The 8,524-nt window shown below is 37.3% G+C and overlaps 1 protein-coding gene across 8 annotated transcripts in view; it reads left to right on the top strand.

Annotated features, from left to right (window-relative positions):
* Positions 1-1,651: 1,651 nt before the first annotated feature.
* The window catches only part of zgc:172282 (leucine-rich repeat and fibronectin type III domain-containing protein 1-like protein), a 315,052-nt gene continuing 308,179 nt past the window's right edge, over positions 1,652-8,524 (top strand). For all 8 annotated transcript variants that reach the window (XR_010801233.1, XR_010801215.1, XR_010801221.1 and 5 more), the window contains exon 1: positions 1,652-2,189. The gene's annotated coding sequence lies outside the window, so the exon portion shown is untranslated. The remainder of the gene's footprint in view (positions 2,190-8,524) is intronic.

Genomic DNA, 8,524 nt, shown 5'->3' with positions numbered 1-8,524 from the left:
AGAAAAAAATTATAAAATTAAGTAATGTTGTATCCAAATGCATGTGTGAGTTAAAGAGTTAAAGATTGTAATTTGATGTTAGTGGATGTAGTGTTATCCAGTTCAGGGTCATTGTGGGTGCGGAGTCTACCTGGAATCACAGGGCGCAAGGCGGGAACACACCCTGGAAGGGTTGCCAGTCTATCACAGGGCAATGCACACTCACACCTATGGACATTTGAGTAGCCAGTCCTGCAAACACCGTCCTGTTTTTGGACGGTGGGAGGAAACTCATGCTGACACAGGGACAAATCACAGCCCAGAGCAGGGCTCGACCCCACAACCCTAGACAGTGTCATTACATGCTGTGCTACCATGCCACCCCATGTGTATTTATATCTAATATTTATTAATTTATTTATTTATTAAACAACAATTGTCATTTTAGTACATTTACCATAAAATGACAAAAGTGTTTTAATTTTAATTACAATTATACATTACACAAAAATGATTTTAAATATTATTTGTACACCTAATATAATCTTGTAGAACTGGCCTAAATTATAATACACACAAATAAAAGATATAACATGAGTGTTTATGGTGCTAGGAAGAAAAAAAAAATTATAAAATGTTCCCACCAAAAACAGATATCTTATGGACATTGGTTTTGAGGCTAGTCTGATTGGTCTGTTTTGGCCTTCAACTCAATAACTGGAATTGAAATTTGGGCTGTGTTTGGTCCATCTAATTTGGTTTAAATTTAGCCCCAGACAGACATCTTTTTCAGATCTTATGCCACTATTCAACCAAATTTAAACACAGAGTGATGTCTTTTTCTAGACATCTTCTCACCTTTCACTTTTCAACCAGACCTCAATGTTATTTAGATGTCCTTTAGCTTTTGCTGGGTGCTTTATATTCTGTGGAATGTGAGGGTTCAATTAAAATGAAGGGTTATTTTAAGACATCACTGCAAATCCGCTCTATTTTTAACAGCATTCATAATACAGATATTAGATCTGTGCTATGATTCACCAGCAGAATGCCTGTAAATAATTAACGTTCATATATGCTGTAGGGCTGTATAGGCAAAATGTACATGGCAGTTGCATTTTATAATGCTTAACAGATCCACTATCTAGATCGAATGGATTTATTTTGGGAATGGATTTATTATGGGATTGTGTTGTACAGAAAATATAGAGGGCAGGACTAATAAATGCAGAAATTAAAAAAGGAGCACCAAGATTTATTCATAATATCTAACACGGGCATCAATGTTTTTCTTGTTAGTTTTATTTAAAAATAAATACTAGATGATCTACCACCAAAGTAGTAAGGAGACCAAGAACATTTTGTTGATTTTAAGAATTACAATTACTTATTTATTCAATGTAACACGTTAAAGAATGTGAAATTTAAGGAGGCTGAACCCCAGCCCCAGAAACACACAAACAGGGTTCTTTCCCCAGTCCTGCTTTCTCGCGCGGTCTGGGTGTAGTGGATCACTCGCGGATATTGCTTCCTGTCTGGGTTCACCGCCTTTAGACGACAGAGCGCCACACAAGGAAACTGCGTATTGTTGGCAGCGAAGCGCGCGCAGCTCGGAGTATAAAACCGAAACGCCCACAGCTCCACATACACACTTGCGCACGGACACGGCACACACACACACACGAATATGTCGAGCCCACTTTCTCTGCTTAAACGGAGCTCGTCTTCTTTATGCGCGAGCTTCGAGGATGTACACCCTCGGGGGGGTTGATTTTCGGGGTGAAAGATGAAAGGAAAAAGAGCAAGAGAAGGAAGAAAAAGGATGGGGGCCCAGTGCTCTCCGCTACTTACTGAAAGTGAAGAGCCTTCACAAGATTAATTCGTCACACCTGGGAAGGGTAGGGCACCGGGATGGATGAGAAGTAACGGTCTGAATCCAGATTACCATAGATCATTACAAATCACCAGCATAGATTACAGTCGATTACAAGAGATTTGCAAACCTACGGATTGTGAACTACCTTCAAGGAAAAGAGGAGATCCTCCAGATTATTGGAGAGTACCAATAAAGAAGGGACTACGGCACTAAGGGACTAATGAACATTGGAGTTTGGGACTGATGTCACTTCTTTCAGGTGGTTTTAATGCCTACTGACTGATTCTACTTGAAGATTACGGGAACCTTAGGATCAACTTCTCGACACACAAAGGTAAAGCTGCCTCCATTACCTTCCAATATATTCTTCACTCCTTATGCTTTTCCCCCTAGCTAGATTTTGTCTCGGGGAGTGAAAATGCTGCGGGATTCCTTGACTTCCAAAGAGATGACTGGGGCTAGTTGAGGGTTAAATTGTTTTCGAACGAATTTGGAGATTGTACGGAAAATGTGTGCGTGATCAACCGCCCCGAAATGCTGAGTAATGGTCAGCGAGGCTGTAGAATAGCCCCCAGAACCGAGACCGTATTAGATTTCAGCCGATATAGCATTGCTGAAAGACAGCGCCGTATTAATACTGTCCACTGTTTTGCGATTGCCTTTGTTGGTCAGTGCGATCTGATACTGTGCTTGTGAGTGTAAAAGATCCTGTAAAAAAGATAAAAATCCTATAGCGCTGCTCCGAGGCGTTGTAGCAGGGTCAATGAGCTATGACAGTGGAAGGACACCACGGTTAATTGAAAAAGGACAGTGTTTGCTGCAGTCCGTGGTCAATTGCTGTGTTCTCGCCTATAAATGGCCCCATGTTGTCTATTATGACGTCACAGTCGAAGAACGCTTATTTTATTTTGGATGGTCTTTGTGGAAAGACTGGGACGTTCCTGTTGGGACGCTTCCCCCCCTCTTTCCCCCTGATCCCAGCACCCGTCTGTCTCCTTTTTGTCTTCAAGAAGCGAGGGGGAGGGAGAAGGGGAAGGTTGGGGAGAGCTCTGGATGTCAGAATGCCGTGCTGCTGAAAATATCTTATTTTTCATCGCAGGTAGGGGGCCTTGGTGCGCCTACAGTCGCGCGTGGCTGCTCTGTCTCCTTCCGCTAGCCGTGAGACACGCGAGCAGCTTCTGAAGGGTGCAGGTAGTTGTTTGATGGCTGATCATGCCTCCCTTGTTAACGCGAGAGAAGCAGATGTTTCTCCTCTTTAGCCCTGACCCGCTTTCTCGCACTAAACGTCAGCAGGCTCCAAGATCAGACAGAACAGACCTTGTTAAATGACCCGTGTTTTTATTCCTACGTCATGAAATCAACACAAGGAGTAACTCGTGCCAGTGAAATTCTTATTCTTAGTAAAAAAGGGTGCTCTATGTGAATGAGTGAATACATAGACATTAAATGACATTGTTTCTCTCTATCTCTCTCTGTCATATATATATATATATATATATATATATATATATATATATATATAGAGAGAGAGAGAGAGAGAGAGAGAGAGTGGTATAAACCACTACTTTTGTCATTTGTAAATACTGTCAGAAAGTCAAAATTAAAAAACCTTTTTGGGCAACATTACACTACCATTCAACAACAGTTTTGCAACATTCCAGAAGGCCTCTTTAGTGTATTCTGCAACATAATGACATCCTAAACATTACTCATTCATAGTCACAAAGTAGACATAAAGTTGAATTCTAAGGAACAGTGAGGTTGGAAGGTATTCATGTAGAAGTAATTATAGGATGTAAACTCTGGAGTACTAAAATTAACATAACAAGATCAAACTAGTATAGGTTTCATATACATACTAATGTGACAGGGAAAACGCAAACAAACTGCAAATTAAAAGAAGCTGCAAAAGCACAAAACACCTGGGCTTCATTCACTTTTTAGTGTGATGCAAGTTCAGAAACACGATACAACTTCAGAAAATAACTGAAAGTTCAAAAATGCAATGCAAGTTCAGAAAACAGCTGCCAAGTTCAGAACAAGATGCAAGTTTAGAAAACAAATCCAAGTTAAGAAAGACGGTGCAAATTCAGAAAACAAATGTAAGTTCGGAAACGCGATGCAAGCTTAGACATTCTGCAAATCCAGTCACAACACAACAGAAATTTTCTGGAGGACCCTGAAAGCTGCTGCTCTCCTAAAAACACAGAACAAAAGCCCGTCAAAATCCGACTCCATTCACGTGCCCGTGCATCCACATGCAACACTGGTACAACAGATTACACTCAATTCCTGTTGTTACTGTTTAAAACAAGTGTTAGGCTTTATGTCCTTGACATCAAACACCAGAACAGCATTAGCTGCATTGCATTTTGGTGTAATGATTGGTGTAGAACACAGGATTTTTTTCAATCAAATATATCTCCACAGTAAAAATTAACTTGATGTGTATCAGATTATAAACTGAAGTACAGATTAGGGAGAGGTGTAAACAATGCAATGCAACTAATGCTGTTCTGTCTGATCTTGGAGCCTGCTGAAGTTCGGCAGCTGTCAAAATAGTACTGCTAAATTCTACTCACGCTATAATATCCTCCCCTGGATATTATTAAGGTATGTCACAAAAAAAAAAAAAAAAAATTGTACAGTTTACTGGAACTGCCAAAATTCTGTACCTGAAATTATACTTGTCTCTGGTCTGATACACATCAAGTTTCTTTTCATTGTTGAGATATTTTTTATTTAAAAAAATCTTGTGTTCTGCACCGACCATACAACAATGCTTTTAAGGAGTGCAGTTTTCAGGAACCTCCTGAAAATGTCTGTAATTTAAAAATCATCTACAGTTCATCATTCTGCACAATTTCTCAGTTTTGTTTACAGCATCTTAGTCTCCTACTAATTACTTGAAACCTGTAAATTTTTATATTATTGAGAATATTAACTACAAAATATTTCTAAACTTCTGAATGGTAAGTTAAACATTTATGAAATTATTAATTATGAGATGTTACAGCTATTTTAACATATGGATGACAGGAATACAGAAAAAGAAGAAATGCACACATTAAATCCAGCTACCTTGCATTATCAGTAAAACAGCAGTGGTGGACATTAACAAAGTAAATGTAATGTTTACTGTACTGAAGTAGTTTTTCTAGTATTTTGTATTATTTTTTTATTATTATTTTTACTTTAATTTCACTACATTTCAAAGTCAAATATCTTACATTTTACTCCACTACATTATGAGAAATCTGTCATTACATTTGTGTCATGCATGCATAAAAAAAATTTACATTTCAAAATGAAAGAAGAATGTAATCACGCCAATCAGGTTACAGCGCTCAATTTGTTAATGTGGGTCGGCCCATAAAGAGTTCTCCACTTAAGTGTCAGCGCAGCAGCGTATAGTGCCAGTGAGAGTGCGTGTGCCAAAAGACGGAGGAATATCCAAAACAGCCACAGCACCCCTGGCACCGCATTTTTTTAATTAAACTTAAACTTACTAAGACGCCAATGAATCTTAAACGAAACTGGCTTGTTTGCAAAATTTCAGAGCAGTTCCTTGCTACCTGATGGACAGTTTGCTTCAGTTTTTTATGCTTTATAATACTTTAAGTAGACATAAGATTAATCTAGAGACTTGTTACATAAATTATAATAGAACATTTGAGCCATAATATATCATGATACTTTTTCTTTTTATGCTTAAGACAAATTTAGAGGTGAATACATTTGTATTTTACTTGAGTGAACTTGAAGACTTTTACTTGAGGACTTGAGGAGTAATATTTTACCTTGGGTATCTGAACTTTTCAGTATCATCATTTGTGTACTTCATCCACCACTGTAAAACAGCAAGTGAAATTACCTACAGGTTATTGTTTAGGCAATAAAAATGTATACATAACAAAACGAGCAAAGCGAGCATATATCGGTCCACTGGCATAAAAAGGCACACACCACTGACTGCAGACCACTGCTGTTCCACCATCAGACCACTCAGATTACTGTCCTGTACAGGATATAACTAATTTATAATCTCCTCAAACAGATTTTATATTCACAGAGACTTTTATTCTGGAAAACAAACTAATACAAATAATTCCAACAATTATGAGAGACTTAATAAGTATATCTAATATAAAATAATTATGCTAAAAATGTTGACACTGTGCTGAATTAAAATGATTTACTAATTGTATTTATAAAGAATAATAAAAGAATCTAATGAAGGAAAAATTAGTAAATTGGACTGTGAATGGAAAAGTGCTAAAATGTGGCATTTTGTCTAAAATTCTGTTTAATCAGCAGTGGTCCGCCCAGAAAACACTGTGTAAAATACTAGTGGACCTCCAACTTTGCCCTCAGTGGATCAACAGTGGTCTGCTGTCTCCTTGCTATCAGGAACGTGTCTGACTGAACATACAGTGAGTAGCGTTAACATTACAAGCTTGCTAATTAACCCATTCATGGAGATCATATTCAAACTCCTGTTCAGTGACATGCCTCTATCAACATTTCCCTCGGTTGTACACAATACAATAGCAAAAAATACAAATATTCTGCCTATTGTAGTCATTGGAGTCACTCCCAACACTCTTTTGCCACTGACACTCATTTAAAATGTCAAAATAACTTTAGGACCTACAAAAAAGGCAGGTGAGTATTGAAAAAAGTGTATGGGCCTTGTATGCACTTTAAAATGACAGAGTAATACATTCAGTTCAGTAACATTAGCTAACATCAATAGTAAAAAAAGATGCTGATAAACTAAATAAGAATACTGAGCTATCTAGCTACTCAAAATATCGGCAAGATCATTCACAGAGAGGTGTGCACAAGGTTGCAGCGGGACCAGCAGAAAATCTTTTGCAGTTGTCATAACATATCTCATTGGTCGTTGGCACCAACCCACATAATTCATAACTGCTACCTTTATCAATAGATTAATAGAAAGTAGATGCAGGGTTTTATTGCCACCAACCTTAGTTTAACATACTGACAACATAGACTATGTTGTCAGTATGTTAAACTAAGGTTGGTGGCAATAAAACCCTGCATCTACTTTCTATTAACCTATAGATAAAGATAGCAGTATCTGTTAAGTAACCTGGACATCAACATAACCACCCCTAAAATACATTGTGTGGAAGTTGTGTGTTTGCTGGTATGTATATATGTGTGTGTGTGTGTTTTCCTACACTAAATATTAATAGTTTTAATGTTTATTGTATTAATACTTCTACATACAGTATTATGGGTGGAACGTTAGTTTTGCAGGATGAGTTTGTGTGTTCTCCCTGTATTTGTGTGGGTTTCCTCTGGGTGCTTTTGTTTCCTCCCATAGTCTAAAAACAAATGTTGGTAGATGGATTGGCTGTGTGACATAGCTCAAATCTGTGTTTGAGTGAGTGATTGAGTGAATGTGTGAGTGAGTGTCTCTGTGAAGGACTGGTGACCTTTTCATGTTTTCCTTGCACTCAGTAACTCTGTGTAGGCACTGAACTTACCATGGCTGTGACTAGGCTAAAGTGGTCACAGAAAATGAATGAATGAATGAATGAATGAATATAAAGAATTAAAGGGGACATATTGTGCAAAACTCACTTTTTGCATGCTTTTGTATTTGCACTTGGGTCTTTACCCACACTGCTCCTTTAAACACTCCAAGGGTGAAAAAAACATCCATCCATTTTCCATTGTCCTTTGAAATCACATGCTTCTATGAGCTATTTGGATGGCTCCCTTATTGTGACATCACAATAAGGAAATTTGCACCACCCCTCAGCTGCATAAACATGGGATGGGTGGGGTGTGGCCAGCAACAGTTTATTTGCATTAATGACAGAGCCCTTAAAATGCTTATTCTGAAAAGAACTGATGTGTAAATGGAAGTGAAAGAATGTGAGAGTGACTTTGTGCAAAGAACCTCATGAACATGTTTTGTATAGCCCATATACCTATTCTAACTTGTTTAAAAAGAGGTATAATATGTCCCCTATAAAGGCAATGTTCAGGATTTTATAAAAAAAAAAAAAAAAACTTTTTGTTAAGTTCCTCACCATTTGCTAGCTCTGTTTGCACGCTGGAAACTGTCTAATGTTTTTACAAAGCCCATTGTCAGTATTGTTAAAAATCATGAAAAGAGATGATATGTAATATTGTTTGCTGTTTTCGATTATTTTGGTTGGAACCCACTAGCATGCTAACTGCATGAAAATAACAGACCAAAAGTGCTAAAAATATAACAACTTGTGTTACAAATGAGTTTCTGTGAATAAAAACTTATATTAAATTAAATTAAATTACATTTCTTTAAAGAACCTTTGGGTAAAAGGGATTTGTAAGTATGGAGACCAGTAGAAAGAAACACCACAATATGTAAAAATATTATACCAATTACTATTTTTTTCCTAGATTCCTGCATCAAAATAAAACATTTGTGTTTAAAACTGGCTGTTTTTGAATTGTGTCAAATTAAAGGGTAGTGTACATATACATTTTTGTTCACTAAAGGTACAAGCAGTATAACTGTACCCTTAAAAGGTAAAACAGTAGTTTTAATAATCAGTTTTTCATTCATTCATCTTATTTTCCACTTATCCATTTCAGGGTCGCGGTGATGATCAGTTGTGTTCTCTAAAAGTTAAATTAAATACAAAC

This window comes from Hoplias malabaricus, chromosome 1 (genome assembly GCF_029633855.1).
Source record: "Hoplias malabaricus isolate fHopMal1 chromosome 1, fHopMal1.hap1, whole genome shotgun sequence".
NCBI lineage: Eukaryota > Metazoa > Chordata > Actinopteri > Characiformes > Erythrinidae > Hoplias > Hoplias malabaricus.
The sequence above is the reverse complement of the archived record's forward strand: the minus strand, read 5'-3'. Positions and strand labels throughout refer to the sequence as shown.